The 21173-nt window shown below is 35.1% G+C and overlaps 1 protein-coding gene across 7 annotated transcripts in view; it reads right to left on the bottom strand.

Moving 5' to 3' along the window:
• The window catches only part of ATRNL1 (attractin like 1), a 515292-nt gene that overhangs the window by 102248 nt on the left and 391871 nt on the right, over window positions 1-21173 (bottom strand). The gene's annotated exons all lie outside the window — the stretch shown is intronic.

Here is a 21173-nt window from a genome sequence, read left to right as displayed (position 1 = left end):
ATACTTCGAATAAAAAGCTCTCTAGAATGTGGTGGTGTTAGTGTATCTCCTTAAATTGCTTTATTGACAAGGGACAAGCAGAGTTATCTCTGTGAGGAAATAAGACAGTTATTTAATGGTGTATGAGAATGCTATAAAAGAAGTTTATAATGGGAAGTAAAAAACTGCAATTTGTAATTATCTAAAAAACGTCAGCTAATTTTGGTTTCCAAAGTAATCTCACACTCCAACCTATCCAACACTATTCTACTTCACCTAGCTTGCTTAACTTTCTTTTGTCTCGTGTCCTTTTTTAAATCTTGCATTCCTTTCTTTTCTCTATTCCATTTTTCTATTTCCCCTGGGCTACCCATTCATTTACTCCTTTCTCTCATCTGACCAAGTACTTTCTTTTCCTTTTCTCTTTTGGTACCCTCTGCCAGAACCATATACCTTTCTTTCCATGTTCCACAAGCCCCTTCATGAACTTAGTCTTTCTGCTCTCTTTTTGCATCATTCTCAACCCCACAATCTCTCCAATCCCAGGTCTTCTATCCCTTTTCAATGCATTGCCCCACAGCTGCCTCCAGTTCTTCTTTGCCTTTACTGTTTTGCACTCTTCACTTCTCTTCAGATCCCTCTTCCCCCTAARAAATCATAAATAATTTCCCATCTTCTCAATAACTTTTTGCATGCTGTGTGACTGCTAACATTTCTCCTACCCGTCAAACAACTGTTTCTCAAGACTGATCAGATAAACTATTTCTAGAATATGGGAACAATCCTCCCTTGCTCCCACAGTATAAGATGACTAAGTAGAAGGGGAGCTGATTGATCTTCAGCATTATTAAAAAAAAAAAAAAAAAAAAAAAAAAAAAAAAAAAAAGTCCTGCAAGCAATGCTGTCCAATTTTCATTATTTTATTACAATGCTTGAAATAATTAGTTTTTTTAATTAAAGCTGCAGCTTCTGAAAGAAGTATGTAAAAATCTCATCTCTGAAAAGAAAGTTTCAAGCTCTGATGGTTACAAGAAAAGCATGACACATGATCCTGTCTTAACTTACTGAACCAAAGTTGAGAAGGATAATAATTCAACCCTAATATTTTAAAGCCTTATCATTTTTAAGCTGAGTAACTATTAACATTCTGACTCACAGCTTTTCAGAGACAGACATAAACCTGGTCTGAATAGAAGGGTAGAAGGCATATTAGATTTCTTAAGTCCTTGACTGATTTTGAAATATTCTGAGTTATCAGTAGTGACTATATGATCAGAAGCTTATAGGAATGGAAAAAATAAATAAAAAGGAAAGTAAGAGTTTCAACCAGTCATAGGAATGTCATAAAATACATTACATGCAAGTTATARAACATGGTAACAGCATTTTCTTGGGAACTTTGATTTTGGACTGAAATGACTAGAAGTGTTAAGCGTTTGGTACTTTGCAGATTTCAAACTAGTAGCAAATGGATGAAAAGCTCAACTTTCCCTCATCAGTCTGAGGRATTTGTTTCTATCAAAAGTCATTTCTTGATCTCAAATTAGAAGCAGCTTCCCTATAATGGGAAAAGGACAGGTCAGATAAAGGATACTAATGAGGATTACTCTTTCCTGAGACAGAAAGCAATCAATACCTCTCCTTAATTGATCTTGCTGTAATGGGGAAGGTACAAGTTTTTCTACTCCAACTTGTAGCCTCCACAAGCCTTTAATTGTTATTTTATATTTTCTAGAGTTAATATAATTAAATCATCTTTTGTGTTCTTCTTTCAAGGTCCTAGCCAATTTTTCAATCTAACAGTAGGAAGATTAAAATTTTGACTAAAAGACATGCATTTGGCACCTCTCTTCCAACATAGATGATACCCCTCCCCATGATCAGGCTGTGTTTAAGTAAGTGGGTTAACGACTTATAGGAAATATTTCTCTATGAATTCTGTGATTAAGTGAATTTAAAACACTGCAGGGTTCAGAAATCAAAACTATCTTTTATAACTATTAGTGTTTGAGGGATGTTAGCCAAACATATATAGCTCAAACAGAAGCTTCCCATTGACTCTCTATCCTGCCTTCAAAGCCTGACCAAAGCTGATCTCTGACTTTAAAACTGATAAAACTCAGATGGGATTTAGTTTGTAAAATAACAACTCAAGGCTTTAAAGTTTATTAATTCCTTGTAGTGTCCTATGTTCTTTAGCTTTTTATGTGTAAACTAGATTTCTGTGCAACAGAGCCAATAAAAAAACTTTCAGCTGAAAGGGAATAATGATTTAACGTACTGTGTATCTTCTTGTAAAAACAAACATTATAAACTTGTTTTAACAGCAAAATAAAAGTAAAAAGAAAAATTAAGGTGGATTATTAGTTTCAACTGCAGCCTTGAGGAATACTGAAGGCAGAATAAGAAAACATTCTCTTTGGTCATTTTTTCTGACAAGTTTCAGGCCTATCACATCTTAGACCTAGTATATTATGCAATTAAGGATGATTTTCTGGATGTGCGCACATTCTCGAATCACTTAAACAAATCTATTTCTTTCTGTCTTGGCACTTGGTCATAGGTAGACCTCAGCTTTTCCCTGATGATTCCTTCTGAAAAATGCAGTTGTACAGAAAATTTATACTGATGGTAACCATCATCAACCAGCTTGGTGCTGGTTCAGTGCTTTCTCTGCAGTGGTAAAAACAAACTGTGAAATACCGTGAAGCACTTGGAAGCATTCAGAAACTATTTTCTCTGTGTCCAGTTCTCAGCATTAAAGCTAGCTGTGGGTCAAATCAATGCCATGAAAAATCTAAGCTTTACAGCTGTTGAAATACTTAAGCCATATCAGATTTTAAAGTGATGTCATAGCAAAGTAGTTATTATTAGCCTGCCACAGGATCTGCTGATGGCAGTTGAAGTTCTTATTCATCAAGGGGCCCAAATAATTGAAACAATCCATCTGCTCTGTGTACTCTCTTTCTGGCTCCACTGTGATTACTTGCTGCCTTGTGATATTTGCCAGTGATGTCATATTTAATCAAGCAGTTGCCGGCCTGTTAGATCTCCCGAGAACTGCACCGTACTCCTGTGAGTGAGCACAGGTAACTAAAACAATCCACCTGTTACAAGCTTTTCTCTAACAACAAAACCTGATGGGACATGATATTTGGCAGTGCCTGTCATAACTGATCAAGCAGTTGCCAGACTCATGTTTATTTCCTGAAAGCTGCTGCTGTTTTTCATCATAAATTTCAGATAATTGAAGTAATTGACCTGCTCTAGGGCCCTGCTTTCGCTCTAGTATTCCCTGGGATGGGACATTTGTCTATTGTCATATTTATTTAAGAGCTGCAGTGGGAATAGGTTCAATTACTTTTTTCACAAGGTGTCATAAGAACACACAAAAAAGTGACACTATTTGCATAGTTCATATTATTGAAATTTCAGGCACTAGATCTGCTCTCCATATGCACACCACAATTCACAAGTGCATGCAAAATGCTATCTCAAAGATAAAAAAAAGATACAGAAGGGAAGTGATGGAAAGAATGCAAGAGAAATATAATTGCCGTTATCAACCTAGTTGCAAAACTATTAATGGAAAGAGCAGGAGCATTGCTGCTCCCATGTGATGAGCACTAAGTAATTTAAACACTTCAGTACTCTGTTGGTCAAATGGAGCCTTGTTGCAATAGTTAAGGAGCCTACAAATATTTTATAGTGGATCTGGAACTCTGACTTAGGCTTTTCACCACTTATGTAGTTAAAGGACAAATTGTCTGTTGATTGATATAAAGATTTGATAATAGTCCAATTAAATATACTAGTCATAAAAAGCTTTTATGCTTTCATGTACTATTGTAGAAATAGGCACATAGATCTTACTAGTAGCACTTGGTTTTATTTGAGAAGTACAAAAATACTGCATTCACTCACTAGATTACGTCCCACTCCTGAATTTACAGTCTTCATCTCAAGGAGAGATGTTACACTGTATTTATTACTCTGCTTAGCATCTGAGCAGGCGACAAACAGACTGGCAGTGACTACCAGAGTCTAGCATATCTGCAATAATCCTACAAGCATCAGTTATAGAGCTTTTCAGTGCTTCCATTAAGATCTAACATTTCTGCAGCTGTATTTACTTCTCCATTTTTTACAGGTTCAATATTTTGCTCTGCACAAAGTACAGGATACAGGATAACACTCCTTTATTTTAAAAGACTTCTTACAGCACAGCATGTATGAATGAAAGTGAAGCCAATTCAGAAAGTGAAGATGTTCTTTTAAGAATAAGGTAATTTACAAATAAACCACACATTTTCCTCATCTTCCATCAAAGTTCCCTTGAGATAAGTTTTCTTCTAAGGAAAGGGGGAAAAAAAAATACATTCTCTTTCCACTAAATGACTGTCGATTGGAAAGGTTTAAAGTGTCTTTTAGATAATGTAAAGATACCAAAAGTCAAGTGCTGACATCCAGAAGAGATTTAAGTTTTTATCAAAAATGAGAATCACCTTACTTGCACACAGGGACAGGTACGTAGGCACTGAAGGCCTCTCATCCAGACAGCCTCCAGTGCCTGCCCTGCTGCCCCTGTGCTCCTAACTTTTCTGGGTCACTTCCAACCTTCAGGTCCTAACTACGTTGTAGCACTTGCAGCTCCAGCAGTGTAGTGCTACTTACATGCTTTTCTCCTCATTGAGAAGTATCTTAATCTTAACCACAAGGAACTCATCTAGCAGTAAAGCTTGAATTCTTAGTTTACAGAGGAAAGTTAAGACAACTTGATATACTTCTGTTTTGATTATTTATGAACGAATGTCTGTTTGAAAAAGAAAACATACGACGGACAAGAAGGATGCTGCTGTATGTGTGCACACTTCAGCAGTGGAGAAAGAAAACAGCTTTTTGATGAAATAGCATTATTTACATACATGATGATTAAATGCAGAGAAATTCAGAACAGTGACTTTATTTACAGATAATTGGCCCTGACTAATCCAAGAAAACATAACACTGCAGCTTTTTGTCAGCAGTAAGATTTAATTATACATTATTAATTATACTGGCATGTCAATAAAAGGTCAGAAAGCTCAACGTAAAAGAGGAAGAAAGAGGTCCTATAACCTGACAGTGTTACAAGTTAAAAAAAAAAAAAAAAAGTTAATACTTATATAGTACTACTGAAGGTAGGAGGTGGGAAGGGAAATGGGGGACAACATTCTTCATTCAAGTCAGTGAAAATTGGATGTCAAATTCTGACTCCTGACATAAAACCAGAAAGAACATGAATTGAAACAAAGAGATGGGAATCAAGGAGGTGTTACACACTAAGGTAACTGCCTAAATTTTCAACCTAACCAGAGAGGTGTACTCATAAATGGACATATAAAGAGAGATAGGAACACTTTTGCTGATTAGTGGGTGAGTTACAGCTGGCCAGCAACAGCAGCATTCACAGTAGAAGACTAGCTTTTCTTAGCAGCGCATAAGTCCCTTGCTTTTAAGATTATCTGTTGTTCTCAGAGTTATTTTTAATTGTGACTCTCTCCCAGTTGCCAGTCTGATTGCTCCCAACACCAGCTCTTCTGCATGGTAGAACTGTCATTCCWGATGCTATGCCTCACTCAAATGAAACTGTAGTTTATTTGTAGGTTATTATTTCACCCATCATTAAAAAATAAAAAGAACAAACTTAAGCTTTCTTGGTAATGAATATTATTTTTCATTAAGAAAAGCCACTTTTAACCAGATTAGTCCCTGTCCCCCAAATTGCTCACATTGCTCTACTTGCATAGGCTCTATTTTGCCTGTGAATGACAAATAGGGAAGGAGTTAAGTGGCTTTGTAGTAGTTCAAATATGCTGGTAAATTAAAGGCAGTAGTGCCTATTACTAATACACAATCTCTTATATGATATCACCTCTATATGAAAAAACATACTCCTTTTCCTCTTTCAATATAGATAAGGATTTACCCTCATCTCCTCATTATTTCCCTTCCATGCCAAAAGGAAGGGAAATGTTCATTTAGAGTGATTAAAATAGTGAAAATGAACAGAAATGGACCAAAAAAAACCCCACAGATTTCCATTTTTCTTTCCAGATTTTCTGATTCTGTTTCACACACAAACTCCTTGGATACTAAATTCAAAATCTGAAACTGCCTTTTATCTTGTTTTATCTTTCCATGTAATTACATAGAAATCACTAATGGCTACACTATTAAACTAGGATTATTGATAGAGCAGGTCAAAGATTCAAAGCAAGTTGAGTTGTGCACCACACATATTTCAGCAAAAAAACTAAACAACTAAAGTTTGAAATTTAAAGGCAAACATTTATTTGATGAAAATTTTGGAAGGGGAGTGATGGAAGTGGAAATGTCTTCAAAAAAACTTAGCAGTATAAGTATTGAAAAAATATCAAAAAGAAATAATAACAACTCCTTGTTATCTGAGCTCATATTAAGCTCAGAAAAGGAAACTCAATTTCTGGATTTTAAATTGCTACAAAAAATGTAAGAAGTGAATTTTATAACTAAGTTAAACTCTTTTTCAGTTTGCATTTCTTTTCACAAATGAAGGAGGGATTTTGTTGTTGTTGTTTTAAAGCTTTGATTTCTCGCCTAACTGCAAAGCTCTTCTAATAGCTAATGCATCTTTCTTTTCATCTTTCCAAGCCACTAGAGAACAACTTTAGATACTATTCACCTAACTACTTAATCCAGCCTTCTTCTTAGGCAGCAAATGCCACTTTAGACAATGGTTATCTTGACCACCTATAGCATCATTAACTTGTCTGAAATGCCCCATTTTTACAGATTGTTCTTATTAGGAACAATTGTGGAAGAGTATAGAAGAGCTGAAAAGGGTTGACTGTTTTACATTAGACTTATAGTAAAATTAATCATCCAATCAAGTTCTCCAGCATCTAAACCAATTTATTGCATCCAAGCTCTTCTGCATCAAAAAAGTCCAGGAAGTACACATCAGAAGTTCTGTAGCAGGATTTTATGTTAAGCCTCCCCCATCCTTGCAGGTCAGGTTGCAATTTAGATTAGACAACTTATCAGGAAAATAAAAAACTCTGTAACTCAGTATTAGAGAAATATATCGGTGATGTGTGTCCACTATCTCTCACTCTGAATCTGGCAGACAGCAATTAGCAGCGCAGGTTATTTTGGGAAAGTCTGTAATTATTTGAGGTAGGACAGCAACATTATTATTACAAAGAAAAATAAACCATTTGGGGGATTCCTTCTAACACTACAAAACTACCATACCAATTATTGTTCAGGCATATAACTAGAGGCACAATCTTCCCTCCAGCTTCTACTCCTGCCAATTTTACAAAAAGAAAACAAAGATATTTGGACAACTTCATTGTACCTGACATATTGAAACAATGACACATATAAAATGAAAACTACCTTATGTTCTCTAGTAAAATAACTTGCACTGTATTCAGTTATTTAGTAAGTAAATAAAGAAGGGCTTTTTTTCCACCCATCTCTGTAATTATCATCAGGTATCTTAAAATATTCACTTGGACTAATGGCTGAGGCAAAATATTATTTAAGCACCTAAATTAAAAAAAAAAAAAAAATCCTTGCTCAACTGCCATGTAGTCAAGACCAATGTACCTGTTTTGACAAGGCATAGCTCTGTTTTTCTCCAAGCTAAAATTAGTTAAAGAGCAAAATTAATGTTCCACAGCCTCCAAGGCCCCTCCAATGAACTCATTTGAGGAGATACTTCAAGTGTCAATCCACAACATTTGCAGGATTAGGTTCTTTATAAAACAGACATATGCCAGCCACTTCCATTGACAATATAAGAATTGGAGGACAAGGGATCAGAGCTCTTTTATATTAAACAGCAAAATTGCCACAGTATTCACACAAGAAATAGAGGGTGTAGTTTCAATTCCCTCTTCTGCCATAGAGAGTTCAAATCCTTATCCTTTACCTCTCCAACAGTTTCCAAAACCAAATAGCCTAAGGACTTCTGAGTGGACATACTTGCCAGTTCTCATGTTCAAATCTCTGCCACTTCAAGGAAGAGAATTTAAATTGAATGGCTGATATTAGTCAAATTGTTGCTTACTGTAACAAAGTGCCTAGAGTAACTTGTAGGACACCCAGATTCATCCATGCAAGCCACAGGTCCACCAATTCCTCTCCAGATACTAGCAGCTACAAAGTGTGGCAGTGCATCACCTATCTCTAGGTGACTATATGCTCTACTCAACTTTTCATTGGAACCTGGGGTCATAAGAGGAGACTGTGAATAATATTAACATTGTTAATCCTGTCTCTTCCTCCTCTTCTAATTTCTGCTTGGGTTTCCTACCTAGAAGAGTGAATTGTTTATTACAGAAGTAATTACTTTTCTTTTTCTTTCTTTCTTTCTTTCTTTCTTTTTTTAAGTGACACTATTGTATCTCAAGGTTCCATTATTTTAAACTTTACTTTCTTTGGTCTGTTTACCACAGAGTTGATGTAATTACCATCTGTTACTTAATTAAGTAATTTTCTAGCCATGGTAAATTGTTACTTTCAGTCCAGGTTAGCAAGAGGTGAAAATAAAACTCTTAAGCATACCCTGTACACATAGACATAGCAGGGGGGTTTGAAGAGCATTGGTCAAGCATAGAGCCTAGATTTCCCAAAAGGCGTAATTAAGCTTTTTGATAATCTAAACAGTTGGATTAATGGAATTCTAATGTATCCTTATTTTATTAAAACTGTCACTTGGCAAACATGATCTAAGACTATAGAATGACTGGCAACTTTTATTCTACCACATTATGTCAGAAAAACAAAGACAAACAAGTATATCAAAGGACAAACAAAATACAACACAATTTACATTTCAAAACATTTGTCTGAGCACATGAGTTGGTGAATGTTTTTCAATATTATCAGATTACTTTACATTTTTTGTTCACTCTATTTCTTAGAGTTTCAGTGTTACCATTATTGATTCATATAGCGGTGATCAGGGCAAATCTCYTAATTTGTAAAAGAATGCTGGGTATATATTTTCAAAGCATGGCTCTATGCCAGGAATCGTATAGATATTTATTGAGGCAAGTGTTCATTTAATGGAATTTAGGGTTTTAATGTTATATAATTAAATTTATGTCAACACAACTCAAAATACACACTGTAAGTTCCATTACTGCAGAGACAGACTAGCAGACCCTTGCACTCCAGTGAAGCCCTTTGACTTAAAAGAAACTCCAGACTGATCAATCTTAGCATTCTCCACAAATTGACTGCAGTGTGTGGAGTCCACATACTTACAGCACCTGTCATAAAGATCTGCCTATAGGACTGAGATACCATTTACAATTTGAGCTTTTAAGAAAGACTTGCTKAAATGTAAAGGAAGATGTAAATATTTATTAGATAGCCTCAGAAGTAGATGATTTGATGGTGCTTTTCTTCATAAGACTTCCATGACTCTACTACCTCAACTACTTTTAGAAGTGGCTAGATCTTTCCATGTCCATCTGTGCAATTCTGAAGAGGGAATGTAAGACTTATCATTCTTTGTTGAAACAATGTTGCACAGTGACAAGTGTACTAGAATTCGATTTGTTGTGTTTTGCAATTTAGCATATTTAATTTTCACTTTTGCTATTAATTCAGAAAGCTTTAACACTTATTTAATTAGTCTAAGCTTGGTAATTCAGCCAACAAAAACTAAAATGGTCAAAATGTATTAGGTGAAAACAATGTTAATGATTAATTTTCTGAATGCAGGAGCAACATAAAAACAAACTTGAGTTACACTATGATTAATTAATTGATTGGCTGGTTCCTGTTGAGAAATTACATTCAATAAGGGTCTGTCAATACAAATTGCTATCAATTGCCACTTTACAAAGTGCCAAGAATAATGGGTTCAGGTGCCTATTAAAACCAGTTACGAATGCCAATTTAGAGGAGAAAAATGGATCGTATATCATCTAATTTAATTTCAGACAGTTAACTTACTTGTAATAACTCACTTCAGCATTGAATTTTCAGGAACTTGAGTGTTGTTAAAAGAAGCAGCTTTTTAAAATAAATTTGCAAATTTAAGTTCTTCAGTAAATAATTTAAAGCAGCCTATAATTCAATTTTGCCATCAATTACCTGGAGAATATTTAGCAACCGTATTCAACATCCAGACAACCTCCTTCCTCACCCTGGCAGCGTGTTTTGTTACAGATACTCCCTACTGTTGTATTAGTAGACTTGACTCTGTAAACTTTCAAGTATATTGAGCAAGATGCAGAATGTTGTGGCTGGCTGACTCAGCCAGATTTCTTTGTGAGGTCTCGTAGGTCATGCCTGCTAGCTGTTACACCCCACCTGGAGGCATTTAGTGCATTTTCTTTCTGCACATCTGGCCAGTTCTGGTGTTCAGATAACAAATAAGAAATCGCACAGAATAGAATTCTGCTCTCTAGTACATAAGCAGAGTGGAAGGATAATTGTGTTTTGGGGGTGTTCAGTTCATTCTTCACTTTATCCTTCCTACTTCTGAAATCTGTTAGATTACACTATTACAGGAATTACAGTCACCATGTATAGAAGTTAAAAGTTAAAAAAAAAAGTTCTTATCTGGCAAGAATACAAGGCATAGTCAGCTATAGGATTTTACTGCAGTATTCCTCTTTGTAATCCAGACTTCAGATAAGCTAACATTGGCTAATATAACGTTATTCTATATCCAATCATTAGTTTGGATGCAACTTTTCAAAGTAAGTGTTATGTACTTGTTTCAATAGCATTCAAGCAGTATTAAGTATCCAGTGCTGTTCAATAATTCTATTTCAAAACTGGAAAAGGAATATACTGCAGTATGCCTAATAAACCCCATAGACTGTTTTAGCAGATTTCAGGTTCTCAGCTTTTACTTTTAAAAAAGCATTATTTATTGGTATACAATATAACAGACAGATCCATTCTTAAAGAAAATGATCAAGAAGTCTGCACTCTCTGCAAAAGATTAATCCATTTCAATTAACTTTGAATTAAAGAGACTTGTGGGTCGCATTAGCCATTTCTTTCTCAGTATTTGTAGTATACACCTAGATTTAGAAGTGTAACTTTGTGAACGATAAATATCAGTGGATCAGATATTTATTTAATGCCATGAGAGCTTGTCAAACTTGCTTGCCAATTCAGGTGTGCAGTGGCAATGAGACCATTCACTTGACTCTTCAGACAACTCACATTTCTTCCAGCCTTCATATAGTAATCATCATYGAGCAGATCAGCACACAAAATAGCAGTCACTGTTCAGCAAATCAGCAGAACAAATTGGGAATGAAAGAATAAAATACATACACATATTCTGCCTACTTTCATCCTGGAACAAAACGTCTGTAACTAAATAATCCAGTTCTCCTAGGAAACCATGTACCAAGTAGAGAGCTGGAAGTTTTAGGAAAACTTGTTGCCTTGAAGCCTTTGAAAAGCAATCCAAATCAGTTTCTTACTGGTTCCTAGGAAAGGGTCAACCAGAAACAGTTTAACTCCTATGAAGAGATTGTTAAACTTCTACCTCTGGGCCAATCTTCAATAATATTGCTAGTGTTCACTGGTCCATGAACTAACTGCCTCTCTCTTCCACAGAGTTCAAAAATTCACTAGACTTCCATTAGCACTATACCCAAGTATAAATATGCAGTTACATTACAGCAGTAAACAAAGATTATATAGTTATTTAATATCTTATTAATCTGCTTACAGTTATACATCCATAAAGCATATCAATCTACATCTACAATTATGATACGTTACTCCAAGATTCCAGTTTCTGAAAACTGATAAACTGTTAGCCCTTTCCTTTAGTTTGCAGAGGTGTTGAAACACTTGTTATAATTAGGCACAAATAGATTCTGAGCGAGCGTGGAGCGACCTAAATCTTACTCATTATTTAAAAGATCATGTTACAGCATGCTCACAATAGGTACCTGACACAGTCCACTGACTTGGGTTCAAATCTATCAAATACCAGTGAGCATAAGGTTACCACCACAAGAAGTTTCACTGAGTCACTGGAACTAACTCACAATAGCATGCAGCATGTTCATTAGTTCATGTAAATCACTCTTTGTATTTCAAAATAACTATGATATTAATATTCTCCTGTAATCTGTGACTTCAAGAAAGATCAACCATAGTTGCAAACAAGCAGCAATAAACTAAAAGGTTTCAAAGGCCTTTTCAGCTTTGCTTTAATAATATGAATTGATTTAAAACAGAAGAAAGTTCAACAGCAAAGTCTTTGAAATGTCACCTCAAAAATAGGTCAGATTCTTGCTTTCTAGCATAAAAGACTGTCTGTGTTTTGCCTCATGACTTTTCTCCTTGTAGAAGCTCCCACGGATCATTTCTGTTAGTAAAAAAGAATCCGTTGACTGAGCCTATCCTAAAGCTAACAGACTACGTTTCCTTAGGGAAGCTGCTGCAGGCAGAACACAGATATTGACCAACCTACTTAAAAATATAACAGCGTATAACCAGCACTGCAATGACACGGTTATTTATTAGATTTTACAGAAAACCTTTTTGTAAGCAAAGATATATTTTAATTTTAACATCAAGTCGAAGTAATATTACAACATTTTATTTAAACTCATAAAATTGATTTTTTTTTTCTACAAAACTAGTATTTCCCATCTTGAGAAAATTTAACTGGATTTTCTGGAACTCACTTGCTCTTCTTGTTCCAGAAGCAGATTAGGATGCCCAGCTTCTGAGTTGTTTCAAAGTTGTTTAGTTTTTCAGAGATAGTTTTGGAAAATTCTTAACTGCTATTGGCATACAGAGAAAGCACAAGTTACATATATTTGATTAGAAGTCAGATTATTCCAGAGTAATAATCTGGAATAAGAGTAGATGTGGTTTAGCACTGCAGAACTTCAACTGAAATATAGTTCYAAAATTCTCATTCAAAAGTCCCTGGCAAATAGGAGACTTTTAGACCACATTCAAAGAGCCTTCAGCAGTGACAGAAATAATTCTTTGCCTGGAAGATTATTTTTGAACAAGATTGTTACAGTGATCTGTTTCACTGTAGTGACTCAAACTGTTGTACTGACACAATTGAACAGGCAATCAGAGATGAGAACTTCTTAAACTGGTTTCACTACCAAGGTTTACTAACCTTCATGTACCTACCTATATTATCAGGAGTCAAATGGCTATTGCCGATACTGTCAGCAAGTGCTTGGTGAAAAGTGGGAGCACAGGCAGGGGGGTAGATATTTTCAGTCAGGGGGTTATACATTTATTGTGACCACGCTAGGAAATTCAAAAACTAAGTACACATCTTGGACCAAAATAATCATGTAGCAGACCAAAAAACATTTTTTTCTCCCTTCTTCAAATGTCTCATAGTAAACTTAGTAAAATACAGTTAATACTTTAGCTAAAAATTGTTTGAAAGAAATACTCTGTAAAGAAGCACAGCCACACTTCATAGTTTGAAGTCAGAAAATAGAAATATCCAGAATGTATACAACAGAACAAGAAAAGCAGACCAAAATACGAATGTTAAACAGCCTCCTTCTGTCAGAAAACATGGCTAAGATGATGATGATGATTATTATTATTATTACATTTAACTGTTAAGGAGATGCATTCTCAGAGATAGTATCACACCCCAAACCCTAACAAATAAATATATGTGATTATATCATAACCACAGAACTGAAGAACAATTAGTAAATATTACTTTCAATTCAACACAAGGATTGACTGATCCTATTAATAGTATGCAGCAGCTTATAATAAATTGTATTTGCAATAAAGCATCAACCAGTATTTCTATTGGCATCTTCCAGCAACTGCTATTTGACTCCATACAATCTGTTACTTTAATATCTACTTGTTAATAAAGCATTTTTAATAAAGCTTTCAGAGGATGATAAAAAACATTGGCAAATAACAATTTCTGATCGATCACTGATGGACACTATGTAGTAAGACAGTTGAAGGAAGATATATACATTATAATACAGCTGAATGTGAGGTCCTTCCCTAGACACAGAAGGTTGTTTATGCTTAAGGAGGAACTGGGAAGCAGTACTGTTGAAAAGGACCTCTGTAACAGAACTAACACAAGCTTCTAGTATTGTGTTATATAGAAAAGCTATTAACATTGAGTGTTCTGGAAGAGCGAAAAGATGAAGGCAGCCTCTACATGCAATTGTAAACTTCTTATGGGCATTTTTGACCAGAGCTTTAGTAAGTGTTAAGCATCAGAGTTATGCTAGTTTAGAACTTTTGGATCTCATCTTTTGGATTCAGTCCTAGTGCCTAAAGTATGAAGATAAAAGTTGGAGGATTGCACAGCATTCGAAGAAGAGCCCAGAACAATTTGTGGTCTGGAAAACGTGCTTTACAATGTGAAGAGCTCAATTTATTCTACTGAATATACTTTAAAAGGCTATTTATTCAAAGTCAACAAGTACCAATAAAGGTAGAAGACTTTGAGAGCACTTTACTTTAATAGGCAATAGGCAAAGGCAGCAGCACCTCTTTTTTTTGAAAGCAGTTTTATGAGCACCTAACTCCAGAAGAACCCTTTCAGATGTGAATCCTGATTTGTCTCAGGAAGCTTTCTGCAGCCTGATTTTAGGTATGTGCCAAGAGGAGGGAGACATAACACCCATTTTCGGTATTCCTTGTTGGTTAGCTTGCTTTCTGCTAACAGCAGCATCGCAATACCTCAACCACACATGCTCCACACATGACTCTGGATTCAATTCTGAATCAAGCATTTAAAGATGAAGTATTACAATGAGCACTACAATACCATAACCCCTTGGGAGAAATCCTTCCTAATACCTCATTTGGTGTTTTTAAATTGAGATCATATTTCTGAACGAGTGCTAGTTAAGCTTTGCATTTTTAGGAATAGCTGTAGTAATTACTGAGTTATATTTTACAGCTTCTGTTATGCTGAAAGTCATAACTAGACTGAAGATAGAAAAGGCCAATATAAATGCTATCAGTTAGGGAGAGGACACTGGATAGAGAGGAAGTAAATGGCTTCCATTTGGCCAAATGGCTTGCTTCCATTTTTTTCCCTCTGTTTTCCTCTTTATAAAGTAGGGTGAACACCTACTGACAAGAAGCATTTTCATACCTGGAGATGAAAATAAATATTGTTTGCCAACAGAATGTTTCAAATAGCTACAAGGCTAATGAAATACTGAATTACTAGAGTATTTCCTTCCTTCGGAGGTTGTTCTGCATTTACTGCTTAAATAATCTAAGGCTATAAATCAGCAAAAAGACATTCACACTTCAGGAACCTAATCCGATACTCTACAAATACCACTTAGATTATGACAACGACTGTTAGATAATATTGGAATAACCTCACTTTGTTAATTATGACACTTAAAAACAAGACAAACTGGAGCCTTACCAGAATCTTAAAAGTATTTTGTGCCATATATTAGTATAGCAATAACTCAGTATAATGTTATAAGGAAAGAAACATCAAGGAGAATATCAGCAGTTTAGATCTTCGAACGTCCAAACCCAGCAACAAGTCACTTTGTACAGTGTTCATATAATGACAGTGTTTACTCCATTACAACAAAGAAGAGATTTTATTCCTTTGACATCACTCCTTTTAACTTTGATTGGTGCTCGCATTATATAACATTCGCATTTGCACTACCTTCTGAATATGAAGTCACAGGTATAAATACCTAAGGGCTTGTTGCAAGTACTGCTAAAAATTATGTATCATCTTTTCAAATACAGTATCTGTTTAAACATTATTGTGGTAATTGATCAAGAAAATACTAAATTCCATGTGTTCATTTTGGTAAATAGTGCCTAATCCTAGAAAAGACTCCATAGATTATTTTTCTGCAAACATCAATTTAAAAAAAGATCGATTTAACATGTTATTCTGTTTCTCTTCAGTATTTGTAACAAATTCTTATCATCAATCCATATTAAGGGATTTCAGGATGCTAAAAATATTGATACTTCCTTCACTATATTATGTGCAAGAGTGAAATTCCTAGCAAACAAACCATTAAAGAACCACATCTAAAAATCATAGGCTTGCCTATTTGCAGTAAGATGTTATAGAATATAGCCAGGTATATATTCATTCCATTTTTAAGCTTGAGTCTCCAGAAGATGTGTACTGTGAGTTACTTTTTATCATCAACAGATTTCAAGCAAGGTAGTACTACATCTTTTCAATGAATAAGCCTGTATCATGCATCTTACTGACATCAAAGATAATGCTCTGCTCCTGCACCAAGCAGCACGATTACTTTATGTCCATTCTTCTGGGTTTATGGCCCTTTACAGCAGTAGACTGAATGCACAGGACACCCAACTTGTGTGCATCTTCCCAGCACTGTAATGATAGTTATTCCATAGCTTTCTTACCACCAGAACACCTCCCCCTCTAAAATGTAGCATGCTTCTGATGCACCTGCCTTATGCGCATTTTATGATCACACAGGAGTGCTCTACAAAAAGGTAAATTTATTTTCCTCACTTTTGCTACTTTGCAATAGTTGCTACTTATTACTGCTAATGCAATGATTTGACTTATAGCTTTCACTGATTCTATCCTCTTCCTCACTGGTGTTAGTCATACAAGCTTTTCCACTCACTCTTATTAATGGCAAGCAAACAGAATCAATTGTATTTACCGGCTACTCAGCCTCCTCACTGGTTTCACAGATGGGACAAAATACTTCATGGTATTAGTCAGCTATTTGCTACTGGACCTCAGCAGCTGTAGTCCTGAAAGGGAAAGATTGGGTCTGCGCTCAATGTGGGAAGCCTCATTCCAGTTGCATAGGTTCCTTCTAAGTTCAGCATGTCATAGGCATGCTAATAAGCAGCAAGCAGTTTTTAGATATTTGAGTGCAATTGTTTTATTTGCAGCTTCTTTGAAAGGTAAAATCAGTACTGTTACTGAGCCATTGCAGAAATTACCAGAGGTGAGCTGAATTGCCATTCTATTATTAACAGTAGAGTAGACAGCACAACAAGAAGGATGTACACGCTTTCTTCAGGTTCCATCAGTATTCTTCTAGTCCTTATCAAAGGGAATACTAACTCTGACTGCTCATTAAAGCCATCAGTTTTCAAGAGTTTCCTTTGCCTTGATCAAACTTTACAAGCATCATTTTAGTATTATATCCTAAACTTAGAAAAGAGTGTAAGACTGTATGAAATATAACACACTGCATATAGGAAAGTTCATATTTTTCTTGAAAGATGGCTAATTATTGTCAATTTTAATAGACAAGACAGTTGAGTATTATTCCCTCTGTCACCTTGATTCCAAATTACTTACGATTGCTTTATGAATTCATGACAGTGAATTTCTGAATATAAATTTTAAAAGATTCACTCACATTTACCTCACAATTAATTATACACTTCCTCATGGAAACTTCTAACTGAGAAAAAGGGTATTAATGCTGCTATGCAGCACATTCATGATTACATTCAACATTGATTAAAATATCTGTAAAAGTAGATCACTGGTCTGCATTAGTAAGTCTTAATTAGTGATTTTTTCCTAATTTATGGATTCCATAAGCTATCACTACAGGGTTGTATGCAAATACTTAAACCACAGGATTCACTTTCAAATAGAATTGCTTCCGATTTTCCACAGCTACTTTACATGGATTACTTGGAGTTTGGTCCCAAGGTGGACCTAAAATTATTACACATATGGTTTTGTTCGCAAATTCTAGAATAGCGTAACTGACTATAAAATTGATCCTACCAAATTTTATGAACATGCTTAAGTAAGTAGCTGCAATGAAGTCAATGAACTACTTAAGGAAAGACAGTTGAACATGTGAATATATTTAAAGAATTAGGACCCGCATTACATTGTTCTCAATTACAAGCTAAAATAGTTAATGACAGAGTCATTGCTCTATGACTTTTCTGCTGGAAAAGCTGAAAAAGGAAAAAAAAAAGATGCTAGTTATATGAAAACAAATGCAAAATGATAAGATTAAAACATATCAGAAGAATATTACTGTCAAAGGACTCTATCAGAGTACAAGACAGCCTCTGCTGCCAAAGCAATGAAGAGCGTCCTTTTAACGTAGGCTTTTATTTGTATAACTTAGCATTCTAATGTGCTTGGGAGAAAGGTATTTGGGCTCACTCATTCTAAAGTACTCAGTACTTAATTATCTCACCTCTCGTCTCAAGATAGAGCTAGTAATAAGATACAAATATAAGCGAAATATGTACTGATGAAGAAAGGTTGGTTGGAGTTAAACCTGAACAAGGTTATTGCTCCACATTCTGGTACATAACGAGTTACTTGCACTATTTTCACTTCTCAGAGAAACTACAGCGCTATGATATACTTAGCACTTTGGAAACACCATCTGACATACAGCAACAGAGTATATACCTCAGTAGCAAAGGCTACTGCAGAGATTGCTGAAAAAATGTCAGACCTAACCTTTGCTTTTTATGCTGGCTTTCTAAAGAATATATCAAGTTCAAAGTTTCAGATCCTTATCCTCAAGATACTCAGTGGCCAACCAGCATACCTAGAACACTGCCTGAAGGTTTGATATCAAATCAAGTATTCAGAGTTTTGCTCATCCTGCACCATGGAACTTTCTGGAGGAAAAACAATTCCAAGCAGGAGACATGGCTTCCTCAGAATTAGCTCAGTAATGTGAAATGAAATCTTACTTGGTCTGCAGATTATCCCAAACTTCCTCACCATTTGCCCAGAATCCTAAATGGGTTTCTCTAACTTCACTTTCTCTCACATAAATGCACACCAAAACATACACACCAAATAAAACAAAGCATAACATCACACATTCTTCTTCCTGAAGATAGGATGAGAGAAGAAATGTGACAGACATTAGTAACAAATGATGTTCCACTCACTGCCAGAAAGTAATCAGACATTATGGTGATAAGCACAAACAAGCACCTACATAAACAAACTAAATACAAGTGAAACCTCCTACACGTAGTGCAATGAAGTGAAGATCGACTTCTGTTTCATTATAATGACAAAAGGCAGAAGAGCTTAATCTATTATTAACAGAATGAACGAATCTACTTGTGCAGTACTTATTTTCAAGTCTGTCCATGCCCACTGTATAATTGCCAGCCAAACCTTACTGTTAAAGGTTTTAAAAAACTCTTCGTATTATACTTTAATAAATTAAGTACTAATATCTTTGGAATCACTATGTACTAAGAACTGACAACAGCTTAACCATCAGGAAAAATAATATAAAACTTACGATTTAAGACTACTATTTAACATTGACTTTTTTCTTCTTAAAGTTGAATGATATTTGTTAGATTATTAGATAGGACTCATATAATAGCTTCCTGTTGTCCTCTTCCAAGCACCACAACTACATTTCACCTGTCACCCATAAGTGCCAAACTTCCATGAACATTGCCTGCACTAAATGAACTGTTTTTATTCCATTTCCTGTTATAAATATCAATGCATGTATGCAGTGCATATGAAAACTGTAGCACTATGTACAGGCTTCAGGGGGTTATGGTTTGGGTTGCTCACAAATTTTGGCAATATATTTCTCATTCAGTGAGGAGGGCACATTAGGGCATATTTAGAAGCAGTTTTATGCAAGCACGTATGTTTATGGATGTATATAATTGTTGCTCCCAAGCAACATGCCTGAATCTTCCTGTAAAGCCACACATGAATTATTGCTTTCCTTCAAGGTCCTGTATTGCTCATATACACCATCCAGTTCTCTACTAACTTCTTTTTCACCTTCAGATTTTACATCTTTATATAATAGAAGGTAATAGAAAGGTACAAACAAGGAAAATACTTGGGTTTCAGAAGGTTATTTAATATTATCTTTACCTATTAATTGTACAAAATAGTAGCAAAATGAGTATAAAGTGTTGATAGATCACAACGACATTGTGCTTTGCATTCACTTCTACAGATACTGCCCATGGAAGTTTCTTACTAGTACAGAAAATTATGCTGTAAATATTTTGAGAGAAAGAAAATTAAATGTTCAGATTGTAGTACAATTTCTATCTGTAAATTATACTGGGCAAAGAGAAAAATAAAAGTATTTTTAACAATAATTTTGCTGTATTTCTGCAATTATTCTGCATTTGACCGCACACAAACACATCTACTATTCCTCAAAAAAAATCCATCAGTGCAACCATAAGTTTGAGGGACCATACTGTGATTCTACAAGTAGGTCAACTAAATACAGTAACTGTCCTAACTGAGACGTAAAAAGGCAGGTATTCTGCCCTAACCATGTTTGTTACATGAGTGTCTACCTCACTAACTGGTAGAGACACTAGTCCAGTTTTAACTGGGCCCTAGTGGATGTATATTGTACCAGATTTGGACCTGGTGCAACCCTATCTTCCTGAGATCAGCAAGTGAGTGGAGACTGTAACTCAAATCACATTCTGCCCTTCATGATTAAGCCCTGAAGCTGCATAGGTGTACAGGAAAGTAGGCTTTGAAGGTTTTTTTATTCATGTTCAGTTAATGTTATTTCATTGACCCGTTTATTAGAAAATGGCAATATACAATCTTTTTCTTTAATATCATTTGAAAATATTCTTCATGCAATGATGCACATTAATGCACCCATATACCCAGAGGAAAATGATCTCATTGGACTGCATTGCCAAAGTTGTGTCAGCTCCTCTTGGAATATTTAGTAGAGATAATAAAGAAAATCTTACTGTGTTTGTTCCAAAATATAAATGATATTTTTTTAGTCACTGGATAGTGCTTTTTTTTTTTTTTTTTTTTTTTTTTGCTGTCATCTTAATGATGTAAGACTTTCATCTGCTCTATCTAAAGAATTTTATAATTAGACATTATGCTTCCCGGTAAACCAGTATTATAGCATGCTTAAAAGGGTACTTTTGATTTCTTTTGTTTCCTACAAAATTTAAAAAAATGCCCATTATAAAATAAATTATTATTGTCTACTTTTTCAAAAGCTCAGTGACTCTACTGCTAAATAACCATTAAGATGTTTGTACTACCGAATAATAACCTTATTTACTAACTCCAGCTGGTTCAATATTTGTACATCTTTTTTTAAAGGCCTGAACACTTGAGACAAGAAGCTCATGTCAAGTGTCTCTTTAAACTTCCCAGATTCTTATTATAAGCTGGA

This window comes from Rhea americana, unplaced genomic scaffold (assembly GCF_003343005.1).
Source record: "Rhea americana isolate MKP2758 unplaced genomic scaffold, rheAme1 scaffold_57, whole genome shotgun sequence".
NCBI classification, from domain to species: domain Eukaryota; kingdom Metazoa; phylum Chordata; class Aves; order Rheiformes; family Rheidae; genus Rhea; species Rhea americana.
This window is presented reverse-complemented; position numbering and strand designations above follow the sequence as displayed.